A 15,962-nucleotide genomic window follows, 5' to 3' on the forward strand; every position below is an offset into this window, starting at 1 on the left:
CAATTCAATGTTCAAGGAAACGTTGGTCCCTATTCAACACAAGACCCAACTCCCTTAAAATTTTCTATCTGCTTAAAACAAACCTCATCAACTACCAAGTGCTGTCACTGGGTGTGTACGGTCTGTTGAGCATATAGGGAATGTTTTGTTTTGTTTAGCCCGATAAGAATTAAGGCTAGGGAGCGGTTCTTAAAGCCTCTGACCCTAGCCTCTCCACTACTAAACAACCCGTTGACCTCCACACCGTGGGGTCCGGGGATCTCCCTGGGTTATTTCTCAGTTTATTCCTACCAGAGGCGAAGGGGCATCTCAGCCAAGGCTCTAGTGATGCCCCGGGACAGACGGCAGATGTCTCAGAGGATCCTCTGGAGAGTCTCTCGCCCCGGCAGAGGGTGTCACAGGCATGAGAAAAGCAACAGACCAAGGCACACGGGGGAGATGACAGATGGGTGAGCACCGCGGGACAGGAGCACAAGGAGCGACTGCAAGGGTGGTGGCGCGGAAACTGTCAACTCCCGTCGTCGCCCTGCCAGTCTGGGCCCGGTCGGGGTGGAGGTAGTGTCACCGCACAGGACAATAAATACAACCACGCTAGCAGCAAATCGCCGCCAGCCTACTCGACCTCCGCTCCCCCCGCCCCTCCCGCGCGCCGGGAAATAAAGTTGGTGGCGGGTGGCCGCCGCGAGGGTCCAGAGGAGCAGGGAGGAGCTCCCGCCCGCCGCTCAGCGGCTGTCAAAGGCTGCCCGGGCGCCGTGGGGAGACATCTCGGAGACCCGGAGCCGGGGAGGACGCCCGAGGACGGGTTTGGGGCCGAGTCCCCCGTGCCCTCAGCCCGGTGGCCGCTACCCCCAGCCCGGGCTGACCGCCGCCACCCCCAAACCTCCTTCCCTCCAGGCCACGGATGGTGTCCGGGACCCCAAGCCCTCGGCCGGCGTCATCGGCGCCCAGCGGCCGCCTTTACCTGCTGTGTGGCTGCCGTCGCGCGATTCCACTCACCGGGAGAATCCCCAGTCGTCGTCGCTGTCGCTGCCGCTGCCGCTGCGGCCGCCGCGAACTCCCCACCCCCGCCCCCTCAGGTAACCCAGGAAACCGGGGACACCACCCCCTCCCTTCCCTCGTCCGGACCCAGACCCGTTCGCCTGCGCGTGCGCGCTTGCCCCGCCTCGCGCGTCCCCAGCCCCGCCCCTCGCTGGTAGGGCAGCGTCGACGTCGCAGGCGTGACGCGTGGAACTGCCGAGCCAATGGGGAACGGAGGGGGGGTGGGCCGAGCCTCAGGGCGGGGGGCCTCGGGGTTTCTCCCAGTGCGGGGGAGGCTTGCCTCGGGTCCTCGCCCTATCTGTGCCATGCGTGGCTGGCTATGCCGATCAGGGGAGAGCGACCATCGTTTGAAAAGCATCAAGCGCTTGCGCAGCGTCCGCTTCCTCTATTCAGCATAGACACTCGTCCTTTCCTCCTTGTGTGGTCCAGAGGATGGGGGTACAAGAAATATGGGAAGGGGTTGGGAGAGAGAGGAACGGTGACCCACGAGGAAGCCTAGCCAGCCTTCCTCTGGGGCCTGGAAAAAGCCATTTTGCAAAGGTAATGGTACGCTTCTTTCAGAAACGAAGCCACTGTAGATGTAATTCAGCGCAAATGTGTATTTTTCAATTTAGCTCTCTTCAAACACATTTGTATACAGTGCGCACTGTCAACATTATGTACCTTACAATAGCAGTGCCTCCAGCAGGTGGGAGCCGTAGGTTTAATACAAGGATGTTTTGGCTGCATCACTGAGTGCCTGGCCCAGCACATGGCTGATAGGCTGCTGCCGGCAGCTGTTTGGCATTTTAGAGGACACCCCTGCTCACCCTCTGTGACAGTCCATGTGTGGCATGTCAGAGATACCGGGGAAGATCTTGAACAGGGTTCAAGTCCTACCTAATAATATAATAATACAAACTATAAGCAAATGGTCTACAAATTGGCAGGAATTGCGTTAGAATCAACAACTCCTGTATCTTTTGCACAGGAATCTTTAAGAAATAGAAATAATTCAGGATGTTATGTCTTAAGGCTGTATACCAAATGCAACTCTCATCTGACCCAATGACAAGCAAAGTTGACCCAGTGATGTAATTTGAAGCAACTCTTGGGGAAAATTCTGCACTTTAAAATACTCCCCACTGACGCTTGAAGTTCAACCATTAGCAGTTCATAACTTTGGGCAGAGGTTGCCCACTTCCTCTGGCAATCTGTCAGAATGCAAATACTCCAAAGATGCGTGACAACCAAAGTCACTAACGAATTAGTGAAAGAGATGTGTTAGGGAAATCACTACTCATTTAACAAATATATAATGAGCACCTACTATGTGCTAGGTACCCTGCTAGATGCTGGAGATACTTTGGTGAATTTCCCTGAACTAAAAGAGGAAGAGGAAGCCAAACTTGACCCGTTTCACAGTTTTACCTAACAGTGAACCTACTCTTATTTTCACATCAACTTTTACCCACTATCTTAAAAACATCTTCTTTTTTTTTTTTTATGGACAAAGAAGTCATAGAAATGATAAGTAATGATCCAGTTTCTATTTCTTGATTGCAAGATAATCAATGATCATGATTTTGTTAAAGCCTAACAGAATGAAACAGACTTTGCATTACAACGGTACACAATTAGCCCTCAAAGTATTATTTATTTGTAAAAGGCACAAAGTAATGTCATTTCTGACTATTCTTTTCTCTGTATATCTGTATAACCAAGCTACCACAGTATAAACTTTGTTCAAACGTATCTTAGAACATGGATATTTAGTATACATAATTAGATAAAACTTAATTCAAAGGATTTCAAATGAACACAAGAAATGTGTAACCACATACATTCAATAGAAGAAAGAAAAAAGAAAAAATAATAGATATATAGAAGGAAGCCTTACTTATGTATGTATCACCCTTTGGAAAACTTTGTAAGTGGGAGGTTCTCCAGATAATTTGACTCTAAAATTAGATTCTAAAATCAAGGTTTTAAAAGATGCAGTTAATGTACAGTTGACTCTTGAACAACACAAGGGTTAGGGGTGGTGACCCCTGTGCAAAGAACTTCTGACTTCCCCAAAACTCAACTATTAATAGGCTACTGTTGACTGAAAGCCTTACATGTATTTTGTGTACTGTATTCTTAAAGTAAGCTAGAGAAAAGAAAATGTTAGGGCGAAAACTATAAGGAAAATACATTTATACTCGTGTATTGTACTTATTGAAAAAAAATCCGTGTATAAGTGGACCTAAGCAGTTCAAACCCATGTTGTTCAACGGTCAAATGTAAATGTGCATTCCTCATTATGTACTCACCAAAATGCCTTAAAATAATGATTTCATGACTACATGGATATATAAATCAGACCATGTCACACCTCCGCTCAAAACCCTGCAATGGGGGCGCCTAGGTGGCTCAGTGAGTTAAGTGTCTGCCTTCGGCTCAGGTCATGATCCCAGGTTCCTGGATCAAGCCCTGCATTGGGATCTCTGCTCAGCGGGGAGTCTGCTTCTCCCTCTGCCCCTCACTCCCCTTGTGCTCTCTCTCTCTCTCCAATAAATAAATAATCTTAAAACAAAAACAAAAACCCTGCAATGGTTCTTCTATTTAACCCAGGTAAACACCAAACTCCTTAGAAGGACCTACAGAACTCTACACCAGCCAGATCCCCACAACCTCATCTCTTCCTACTTTCCCAACCCTGCAGACCTACTGTTTACCAAACATCCCAGACACCAAACATCCTGCCTTCAGGCCTCTGCACTAGCTGTTCCCTCAATCTGAAATGCCTTTTCTGCAGATAGCCACATGTAGACCTCTCTTACCTCTTCTATCTTTGCTCAGATTTCACCTTCTCCGTGAAGTCTATCTCAACATTGTCCTTAACCTTGATAAGAGGAGACTGCCCTGGGCCCCACACTTGAGTGTCCCTCATATCGCAAATACCGTATGTTATGGATGGAATTGTTCCCGCCCTCCCCCCAAAAGCATATGTTGAAGTCAAAAGCCACAATGGGACTCTGTTGGGAAATAGAGCCTTTAAGGAGGTAATTAAGGTTAAATAAGGTCATAAAGGATGGAGCCCGCATCCAATAGGACTGGTGTACTTATAAGAAGGGGAAGAGACACCAGAGCTTCCCGCACCCACACAGAGGAAAGGCCACGTGAGGACGCAGCGAGAAGTCCGCTATCTGCAAACCAGGAAGAGAAATCTCACCAGACATCAGCCTTGCTGGCACTTTGATCCCGGACTTCCAGCCTCCAGACTGTGAGAGACTCTATCTGTTCTAAGTCACCCAGTCTGCAGTATTTTGTTAAGGCAACCCTAGCAGACTAATACACCCCCCAAAATAATTTTAATAAGAATGTACTACACAACTTACACATCCATTATATTCATTCATTTTATTATCTCCCGCATATAGACTTCACGAAGGCAGCCACCTCTGTTCTGTTTATGATGTGTCCCAAGTGCCAGGACAGTACCTGGCACACAGCAAGCATCCAGCAAAATTTATGGAATGAACAGTTTAATTGAGACAAGTTGGTTTCAAGTCCAGTAAATATCCAAATAGTTAATCTTAATTTTAGGTGAGGTTTGAAACTTCAATGCCCACTGCACTGTACTGGAGCAGCAATGGATTTTTGAAGAAGTGGTAGAGAGGATGCAGGGCTTTCATTTTTGTAACAGTAACATGGTCGAAATTATCTAGATTTCCACATTTGACTACAGACGGAGCAATTGCAATATTGAAAAATTATCGGGGTGCCTGGGTGGCTCAGTTGGTTGAGCGTCTGCCTTCGGCTCAGGTCACGATCCTGGGATGGAGCCGAACGTTGGGCTCTCTGCTCAGCGGGGAGTCCGCTTCTCCCTCTCGCTCTCCCTCTGTGCTCTCTCTCTCTCACTCTCAAGTGGATAAATAAAATATTTTTAAAAAATTATAGGGGTGCTTGGGTGGCTCAGTCGGTTGAGTGTCCAACTCTTGGTTTTGGCTCAGGTCGTGATCTCAGGGTCATTGGATGGACCCCCACGTGGGGCTCTGCACTCAGCGGGGAGTCTGCTTCTCTCCCTCCCCTCCCCTTATGCGCTCGCTCTCTCAAATAAATAAATAAATAAAATCTTTTTTAAAATCACAGATATACAAATTTAGTTTTGGAGCGCTTTATGTTATTAAGATGTATATGACTCTTAAAAATGTGCTTTTTAGTAGGCACCTTAAAACTTATTGAAGAAGTCAGTTCTTAATGTCTCCATTAAGTTGTTTAACAACATTTGATCCTTCTTTTTGCAAAACTTATCAGATTAGGTTTTAATAAGATTTTTTAATGTAGTTTTCTCTACTAAATCACTGCTAACTTTTTAAAATTCCCCAAAGTATGTATATTTTACTTTAAGAACTCTTATGTCGTTACGTTACAAGATTTGTAAACATCAGAAATATTTTAGTGAGGTGCTTTTTACAGCCAGTTAAAAGTGTTAAAACAACCTAAACCTTTCTTCTTTGTTGTGGAAACTTCATGCTGAGTGTGTCTTAGTGTCCCACTTTCCTGTGTAGGAAAGACGTACTTGTGGGCAGCAGTGTCATTAATTCTCATAAAAGTTTTATTTTCTTTTTAAATTCTGAACTGTCTTTCTGCTTAGAATGGAAAATACTTGCTGTAGTAATAAATGCAAATGTTACGACAAATATACAATATAGAAAATGAAAGTCTTCTGTGATCTTATCCCAGAAATAGGCACTAGTAAGTGATGTACATGCCTATGGACATACACACACACACACACACACACACACACAGCTATAAAGTTATCAACATTATTGAAAAAGGAGGAATTTGAGTCCATTATTGAGCATAATTCTTACCCAAGGGATTTACTTGCCATTTCTTATTTTAACAGTTGATATTTGTCTGTCTTAATTCTCAATATGTTCTTGTGCTCAAGTTTATGATGAACTTTGAGTTGTAACCTGCTTGAGCTGTTTATTTTGGAAGAGCAAACTAAGTCCATCCTACACAATAGACAGGCTAACAAGTGGAAAGAAATTTAAAAATGTTATAAGAAATGCATGTTTGCTATCCATTGCCAAGAGCCCAGGGGATCATAGCAGATTAAAAAATCACAAGAACCCTCTAAAGCTCACAGTATCTCATTTAGAAGACCAGAAAAACTTATCTGCAAGTTTACAGGGCAGAATATCACTTGACCAGTTCAAAGCAAGGGTTGGAAAGGGCTGGTCAGATTCAAAGTGAGGAACAGGTGAAGATCTTTTTGTGTTTCACTGCCCACTCAAAAAAAAAAACCCTGCTACAGAAAAAGATTCTTAATATGTACACTTTCTCTATAATTTCATATACACCATGATTTTGGACCACTTAAAAAAATATCTCTAACTCTACCTAATACCAGATATAGAATCCACCGGTAATGTTGTTAAATTGATCCATTATTTCAGGCCTTGATTCAATTACAGGGTATTTTCCATGTACTTGCAATGTCCAGAGGCTTTGGGATATAAAGGTAGAGGAAAGACCTGGGACTCCTGGGGACCCCAGACAGGAAGACAGCAGTGACAGTGGAGGGTGATGAGGGTGAGGACCGTGTCATGCACGGGGATTCCTAGGGCACAGGGGAGGGACATCCCACCCAGGTCTGCGATCAGAAAAGCAGACTTCAGGCAGGCCAATTTTTCCTACATATGCCTGTAGTGCCCCCCATCTAGATGGACCAAATTTTAAAAATGAAAGGAGTGTCGTGAGTTTTTCACAAAGTTAAGTTTATTCAATTCAGGAAGTCCCCTTCTGAAACTACAGCCTTCCTATGTCTTCAGAATTGAAATAACCTTCCTTTAGGATTTGACAATCATAGCCATGTGTATGTTCAATGTCCTTTCTTGACAAAGTGATTTACAATTAAAGAGTTGGCAAGCTGAGTGGTCCCTGAAAGAGTTTGTTGCTCTGTTCTTTTTGTTGATGTGGTGGCTGTTATTATTACTGTTGTTGTTGTTGTAGCTGTCTATAAAATCCACGTGTCCGGAAGCCACGGACAGCGAGAACAGACCTGGCAGAGTGTTCCGGGGCCATGCTCCTCCTCGGACCGGCAGAACTTCTCACCTGGGAACTTGTGAGAAATCCAGAATCTCAGTCCACAACCCCAGACTTACTGAGTCATACTTGGCATTTCAACAAGATCCTCAGATGATTTGTATGCACATGAAAGTTTAAAAAGCCCCACTCCAGGAGAGGGAATAGCATTTGTACAAACTGATGAGGGAGATCACGGTGACTGGAAGATCCTTCCCAAAATTGAAAGAGTAAAGGCCATGTTTCAAGGAGGATGAGGGTGATGTTGGCAGGGCAGGCAGGAGGTTGGGCAATGATTAATATTTTCCCTCTGCACCAACTGTACCCAGATAGATAACTGCTCCATGTTTCATCCTGGTCGTCTTATTTTTTATTTATTTATTTATTTATTTTTAGAGAGGGAAGGGGGAAGGGGGAAAGGGAGAGGGAGTCAGAGAATCTTAAACAGGCTCCACACCCAGCACAGGGCCCAACGCGGGACTTGATCTCACAACCCCAGGATGATGACCTGAGCCGAAATCAAAAGTCGGATGCTTACCTGACTGAGCCACCCAGGAACCCCCATCCTGGTCATTTTAAATTAAGCCATGTTCCATAGTGCTTACATTGCTCAATCACTTGTTGCAGAACCTCAAAACATAGGTTAAACTCTTACAGAGCAAATAAATATCTTGGGCCTGTTGGGTGGCAGATAGTGGGATTCATCATAACTATAATAACAGGTCATGCTGACTCTCCAGAATGACTGGTGAAGAGTCTGTTTTAATGAGGACCGGACACCAAAGAATAAGGTTTACCCTGAGCCAGGGTGCTGCTCTATCACGGGGACGGAAGGAGTCCTGCCCCACCTAACAGCTTTGCTATCGCGGTTAGACTTCATCCTATGCTAGCATAAGGTTGCACTGAATGTACAAGAGGCACTTGGTAATTACAAGTTAAGATATAAATTAAAGTATGCATTTTCTCTCTTTTATCTACCAAAAGAGAAAGTATATCCCAAGTAAATGTGACAGACAAGCAAGAACACAATCTTAGATAGTCTTCCTTAATTTCCCTACCTCCCAGTAACTGTTCTTATTCTTGTTATTTGTTAGTCTTCTCAAATGCACTTTGAGTTTATTATGTGGTGAGGACTCTATTTTATCTTTTTGTGTTCATTTTGAGCAGATAGAGGCTGCTCAATAAAATTTTCGAGTAAATGAGGAAGATAATGATACAGAGGAATACAAGTAGCTGGAAAGAATTTTCTATGACCGATAGTCAGTCGTGGTCAACAGTTGTTAGAGGTTATGTATCTTTTATACTTCAGGAGATTTTATTTAAATCCTGATTCTGGTGCCTGGAATATCAGAATATTTTATATCTGTGTGCATTCTGATGTGGCATCCTATTTGTTAGTAAAGCACTGTTTTATGCAAAGAGAAATCAAACTTATAAAAATTACATAATCAGGGGCACCTGGGTGGCTCAGGCGGTTAAGCATCTGCCTTCGGCTCAGGTCATGATCCCAGGGTCCTGGGATCGAGCCCCGCATCGGGCTCCCTGCTCAGCAGAGAGCCTGCTTCTCCCTTTCCCTCTGCCTGCCGCTCTGCCTACTTGTGCTATCTCTCTGTCAAATAAATAAATTAAAAAAAAATCTTTAAAAAAGAATTACATAATCATTTCCCCAATTCACCATGTAAACTAATCTGAGAGGTATAGACTTGTCATATATTTGGAATCAGAACTGAATATTAATGCAGTGTGGACTCCCCTTGTGCCTAAGCTATGTTTACCTATGGAATTCAGATAGTGGTAGTTGTAGGGGTCCCGGTGGGACCCTCCAGGAATAGATCTGCATGAGTGAGGGAAGAGTATTCTGGAGAAGTTGGTACACAGGCTCCTTTAATAATAAAACTTGGGTTGCAGAGGGAAGGGATGATTGTACGTACGGCGCAGTGTCTGATATTCAAATTTGATCCCCACCAGCATTCTAGATCTAGCTCTAAGTCCTGCGATTCAAAGATATTTAAAAGGCATCTGAGATTAAAAATGGAAAAGCTTGTTTGTATGGAATCCCTGGTCCCAGGCAGCACTACGTTAGAATCTATGCAACCAAGTAGTCATATCAGAGAGCAAAGAATGGCCCCATGGGGGCGGGGGGCTGCAGTGCGTCAGTCGCAGAGGGAGGTCACTTCATCAGATGTTTGCCTGGAGTCTTGGATCGTAGCAAAAACCCTTCTCCCTGACCAGCGTGGGCTGGCACCAAAGCAATGCAGGAAACATAGGGCTCCACAGGAACCTAGAATTCATTTTGGAAGCCCTGACTTGGGGCCAACTTTTGTGTTTTTAATGCAGCTATTCCATGAGCAAAGTTCTGAGAAAGCTGTATCACTTAGCAGAATAGATGCAGCCCAGGTGTGCCATCTTGTTGAAAATAAAATGTAGAACCTGTTTGAAAGTACACCGTCTGACACAGAAAAGTGGTCTGAAACACACAATAATACTGGGGGAAAATTGCAGACATTATGTTGGAAAATCAATCACTGAAACAGGAAATGAAGACTGGGTGTTTCTAGATTCTAGGACTCTGAGAAAATAGTTTATCAGATACAACATATTAAAGCATCACTGTGAACTGCAAAGGACCTTAAATAAGCGAGCATCTAAAAATATCTGGGCCCATTTAATAACGTAATCTTCTGGATTTTTATCCATAAATTAAAAATATATATATATCATCCTGTCACTTCCCATGTGTTAGTGCGGTCGTATAGTTGAGTCAGCAGAACCCCAAGGCAACATCCCAGGAGCAGGTAAGCTCAGCCTTCAGTGGGATGAGGACTCCCGGCCAGGAGATGGTCTCCCCAAAACGCATCGCCTCCCTGGGCAGGGGGGAAGTGACTGTGGCGAGCAACTCTGCCCCTGTGGGTGGACTTCATGGCCAGTGTGCAAGCTGCCATTTGACTCCGATTCTCCCAAATTCTGCAATTTCTGAAAGATACACCCCTTTCCATCTTACCCTCCCTTCCCCCAACATCAGACACACTCTCCCAAAGAATCAGACACCAGCAACTGGAAATAAAAAGAATGATTATAGCTCTGCTTCTGCGATTGCTGTTCATACAGCCCAAGTGTCTCCTCCAGACATTAGAAGCATCCACCAAGAACGTGAGGTCACCAAATCAGAGTAATAGATGACCAGGAAATGTTGCGTAAAGCGCCACCTCAAGGTCATGCGCCCCTCAGGATAACCTCCCCTGACTTGTTTCCTGCTCAGCTTATAGTGCCGTTTCTGGAACTCTGCTGCCGACTGATAATTAGGTCTACTACAGAGCAAGGGTTTCCTGATGGGGTACAGACATCATGTATTTACTGGCAGGTGGACCTCTGCTCGCGGTTGGAAACCCGGCTTCGAACGCTGAACTTGAGAATGGCTAGGGCCAACTTAGGCAATCTAGTGGCCTGGGTTCTTTACCTGTTGAAGCAGCTACCAGGCGAGCAGCTATCCTACCCACTATGGCTGATTCTCAACAAAGAGAAATGGAATTAGAACATTCACCACTGGGGAGGATGCACTGGCGGGTGTGTGGGGAGTTCCCGAAATCTGATAGGGTCAAGTCAGATATATAAGAGAGGTCTTCGAAAATAAGCTGAATCTGTGGCCATTGGGGACTGGGTTGGCCAAGGAGGTGGGAAATGGTTGAGTGCCAACAATATTCACCTCAAGTCCTCCTGAACGGCACCCTCCGAGGCTGCCTAATCAGATGCTTGAGAATTAGTGTGACAAGCACCATTTAAAGGGAAAGAGAACAGGGAAACATTTGCCTCCAAATTGATAGTCTCTTGTCTTAACACCATGCATTGCCCTCATCTTTTCCCCTGTACTTCGAAATGCGACCCTTATTTCACACTAAATTCCTTTCTATTTACCAGGCTGTTTCTGAACTCTCTAGAATAGAGAAATACAGATCCATAAATGGAAAGCCCTGAAAAGGGATCTTAGTTGTCGGAAGAAGTGCTGTCTCATTTTTTCCCCACTTTGATTTAACTATTACGTTTGCAGCACTGGGCCTTCTACCTTGTACACACAAGTGATGGATTATATCACCCGAATCCCATAATTGTTCCAAACAGGGATTCTTTTTCCTGACTGCTTCTTCAATTGCAGGGAGTGAAGAGGGAGGAACGGAGGAAGGGAGAATACATCCCAGTCAATGTTAATTTATCAGTCTATGTGGAAAAAAAAAACAAAACAGTAGTCTTGCCTTATACTCCCTTGCCTTCTGGAGAAGTCCTTCTGAAAACCTGGAGGAGAGGAATGTCGTTTGTAAGATCTGAAAGTAACTTGGTTGGTCAGTTCTTTGAAGGCAAGGAAGCTGTGTTGATTTATGATGCAGTAAAAGTGTCGTAATTTGGCACCAACACTGTAACAGTGACTATAAAGACATCTTTGGCACGCTGGTACCGTAGGCCAGAAATAACCATGTGGAGTAGGCTAGAATATTCTACCTGCAGGTTTTCATAAAAACTCGTGCCAATACTGCTCAGATGGAACGCACACATAAAGCGTAGGACTTACCATCTATTTTTACCAAGAGTATTTTTTTTAGAATTTTTTATCATCTTGGCTCAGGGCTTTCTTTCTCTGTGCCTATTCCTTATTTACAAGAACCACTCTCCTCAACTGTCACGTTTTAAAATCCTGCCAGCTACTTTCTTATCCGATACTTCTCCAATGTCCCTGGAATTCTGCTTTCTACTCCCAAAGATTTTTTTTTTTAAATCTGAATAGAAGTGAGCAAGTATTGCTGTACTCTACCCTTTAAAGAATTCCATTTAACTTCCTTTGAGAGATGAATAGGAATCCTATTGACCTGCTAAAAATGTCCTGGGGTGCCAGTCCCTATGATAATTCGGATGATCTGTGTTTGTGTGTTTGTTTTGAGCATTTGGATTGCTCTTTTCTCATGAATGTACAGGAACATTTGTTATTTTACTGATGGTAGAATCAGAGCCTAGAGAACCAGTAACTCACTGAAGGGGGTGGGGCAGGGCTGGAACTCAGGATTCTTGACTCTATACTCCCAAGCAGGTCCTAACCAAGTAGCAACTGCAAAACTTCCTAACTGGATTTCTTGAAAGGATTTTCTTAGAAGCATCTTGTCAGAGTCTAATTTTAGAGTTCAAGTGTTATTAGCACTTACACATTTCAAGGGGTTTGCAACTTCTCTATATGGGAAACATACTTTACTGCAGGGTAGAGTTTAATATTCTTTGCAGGGTCTTTGCTGTGCTTTAATTTTCTAGCATAGCTCCAAGGGAATTTATATATGGCTACATTCTCGTATTCAAAATGAACACTTACCATGCACAATTACCTTTGAGAAAAAAAGATACAAGTTAAAATGATCATATGATCCAGCAAGCCAGTCATAAAGGGAACTATATTGTATGATTCCACTAATAGGAGGCACCTAGTTTGGTCAAATTCGTGGAGATAGAAAGCAGAATTCTGCTTGCCAGGAGTTAGGGGGAATGGAGAGTTAGTGTTTAATGAGGACAGTTTTAGTTGGGGATGACCGAAACTTCAGAGACAGATGGTGGTGATAGTTGCCCAACAATGTAAATGTACTTAATGTCACAGAACTGTACACTTCAAATGGTAAAAATGGTAAAGATTAGTGTTATATATAGTTTATATCACACACACACACACACACACACACACACACACACACACACCCCAGGAGACAGAACGATTAACCTTAATCTAGAAGGAGAGGGATGGAGAAGTCTTCTCAGAGGACATGGTTTTGTCTTGAAAGATGAGGAGAGGTGTGGGAGGTAGGACAGAAGAAAAAGATATTCTGGGCTGAGCGAATAACGTCAGAAAGTAATAAGGCAAGTGCAAGGTCATATTCCGGGAACAGTAAATAGTCCAGACGCCTGGGTACTTGCAGGTAAGTTACAGCAGATGAAGCCACAAAGGCAGGGTGCGGGGGCAGATCGTGAATGCTCCTGCGTGTCCTGCAAGATGTTTGGGCTTTATTCTGCAGGCAATGGGAAGCCACTGGAATCCTTTAAGCTAGAAGACATGACCAAGCTTGCATTTTAGAAAGATAATGTTTGGCAGTTGTGTGAGGAATGGATTGGAGGGGAAAGAGATGAGAAGCAGGGACTCCAGTGGTAAGACTACTGCGATAGCCCAAGGGAAAGATCACGAGGTCCCAGCTGAGAGGATGTGGGAGGGGAGGGGCAGTTCAAGGGGATGTGGGAAACATTGAGAAGTGGGGAGAGAGGAAGCTCGTGGAGTGGAGGAGAGCTCCCAGGCTTCAGGCTTGGCTTCATCCATACCCCCAGACAGGCTGATCCACCCACAGGCTCTCCAGGTCCCCTGGCTCAGAACAATTGCTCAAGGTACAACCAGGATCCTAACTGGGGCTTGTTCTCACCTCCCAATCTCTAAAACCCAGACTTCCACACTATCCTCAGCCCCCTCCCAACTGGGTGGGCATCTGGCTACCCTTAGCATTCCTTCAAATCTCATCCAGTCTTCCCCTTCCCCTACAACTCCAGCCATGGGATTTCTTACTTGTCCCTTCATAATTCCCTACTCCAGTCCTTAGCTCTGTGCTCATTCCCTCTTCCTCACAGACCAGTCTCTGGCCTCCAAGATAGGGGGGCAGGGAGGGATGTAAAATCTCCTTAGCATAGATCAGGGATATAATAGAGGCTGAAGATTAGACAGGGCTAGCAGTAAGGGGTAAGAGAGAGAGAGAATGAGTGCACTTGGGGGTCTGCTGGGTTTGAGGCACCCGGGAGTCCATCTGCACCCATTTATTAAACTAGTTCTTGTAACTACGACGTACCCCAGACAAACCATGTCTGTTTCCTGGCATCCAAGAATCAGAGCTGCAGTCTTTCTAGTGAGGGTCTTTGGCTCAGCCACTCCAGAGGAGTATCTCCACTCTCCTTCTCTTTCTGCACAGTATCCGGCCACTCTCTGAGCAAGCAGCCTGTAGGAACCAGCTCCTGAGAGCACGGGCGCTACCAGGAACCCATCTGCTAATCACCTTCCTCAGTGGTTCTAAAGTTCTCAGCCTGTCCGCAGCTGGCCCACCAAAGCAGCACACACGCTTAGCTGGCACCGGGAAGTCTCAGAAACATGTTAACCTACCTGCACGGTGATTCCCTTCTTCGGGGGAACAAGGAACTCTTCCCTTTGGTAGCCCCACTGCAGGCTAATTAGCAACCATCTACTCGGTCAGCTGCAGGGAAACGGGTCTCCTCCATGCTGCGGAGCAAGCTTGGTTGCTTGTTTGCAGTTAACTGCTGGCTTCCATTCAGCTGACTTAGGGGAGGATCATTCTTCTGGCATCATGAGAACATGCACAGTTGAGGCAAACAGCCCGAGCGATGGCAGAGGCAAATCCTGCGGCACTGACTGATGTCACCGGAGGAAGATATGGGAGCAGATGGTGAGGGCAGTAGCTCCGTGTACCACAAGAACCTTAGAACACAGCCCCCCCATGGAAGAATGGATAAGCTGCCGAAAGAGGCAATGCACCGAACACTCTGGGGCTGGAGCTACTCTCATCCAAGCCAGATCGTCATTGGAAATGGCTTCTTGTCTGCCCGAGGCTGCTTTTGCATTTGGTGATGGAGCTAGGCAATCTCTGTATTGCCAGGAAGGCGAGTGGCCCTCTCCTCCCCCCTGCCCCGCCGGCTCTTTGGCAGGTGGCCACACTCGGATCACATGGGGCATCTGGCAAATCAAGTCCAATTCCTTTGCAGGGGAGCTTCAGCAAGGATTTCCAGTTAGTGATTTCATGGTGGCTCCCATGAGTCACAGCGCCCTGATTCTCCTGCAGAGGGGGAGGGCTTAAGTTTGTCCCCAAGAGGATCATCATTACTCTTGGTTTGAGAATTCTGCAGTCTTTGGAGGACAGAGGACCAAGCTAACCAAAGAGTGAGAATCCCGAGCCTAGCTTCTGCCACCAACCGCCCGGTTGCAAACTTTCACCCAACTGGCGGTGCTGATTTTCGCCCTTTCCTTGTGCTGACATCTGGCTCTCTCCTTTTTAAAGCTGCTATTATTTCTTGTTCAAAATTTTGGTTAAAAATAAAAAAATCATAAAATGAAATAACATTTTGATGAAAAACTGCTCTCATCTTTTAAATCCCACACCTATTATGGATTTCTGAATTTATAGTTTTATTACCAAACCCATGTGCAGGTACATATAAAAACAATCAGTTGCTCCCCTTTATTGAGCATTTAAGCCAGGGCCTGGGCTAGCACTTTACAAGCATTGTTGTATTTAATCTTCACAACAATTCTGCCAGGGAGGTATTTTGTTCCCATTTTATAGATAAGGAACCTGAGACTTGCCCAGTGTCACACTGCTTTTAAACGGTGGTACCAGCACTTGAACCCATCCCTGTCTCCCTTCCAATATCATGCTCTTAACTACAGACTGGACTGCTGTGTGTGTGTGTTTGATACATATATGTATCCATAGACATCATAGTAGATGTGCAGTAAATATTTGTTGAGCCACTATTATGTCTTATCTGTATTTGCTCAGAACTCTTAGGGTTGTTGCTGTACCTGGAAATTGATGCTAATCATATTATTTTCTGGATGAGAGCTAAAGAAATTCATGTTATCACATCATGGCGGAGCCTAGAACAATGGCTATTAAAGTGGATGCTTATAATAGATATTACCACATTACTTACGGTTCTCAATTTCCACGCCTGGCTGAGCACTCAAACACCTGGCACAGTCTTTATAATTAGTTCCTAACAAATAACTGTCAATGTATTCTGAGATGTTATGTGCCGTGTGTGTGTTAGGTCCTTGATAATGAATGGTG

General features: G+C 44.9%; 1 protein-coding gene across 6 annotated transcripts in view; it reads right to left on the reverse strand.

Moving 5' to 3' along the window:
- Positions 1-14,906, reverse strand: part of LYST (lysosomal trafficking regulator) — a 185,730-nt gene extending 170,824 nt beyond the window's left edge. For 4 of the 6 annotated variants that reach the window (XM_032430449.1, XM_032430444.1, XM_032430446.1 and 1 more), the window contains exon 1: positions 962-1,078. The gene's annotated coding sequence lies outside the window, so the exon portion shown is untranslated. Of the gene's footprint in view, positions 1-961; positions 1,089-14,260 lie in introns of those variants that run through there. The other 2 variants (XM_032430448.1, XM_032430445.1) reach the window with 2 other exon arrangements.
- Positions 14,907-15,962: the final 1,056 nt, after the last annotated feature.

The sequence above is a fragment of the Phoca vitulina genome, unplaced genomic scaffold, assembly GCF_004348235.1.
Source record: "Phoca vitulina isolate PV1807 unplaced genomic scaffold, GSC_HSeal_1.0 scaffold43, whole genome shotgun sequence".
In the NCBI taxonomy this organism is placed as follows: Eukaryota; Metazoa; Chordata; class Mammalia; order Carnivora; family Phocidae; genus Phoca; species Phoca vitulina.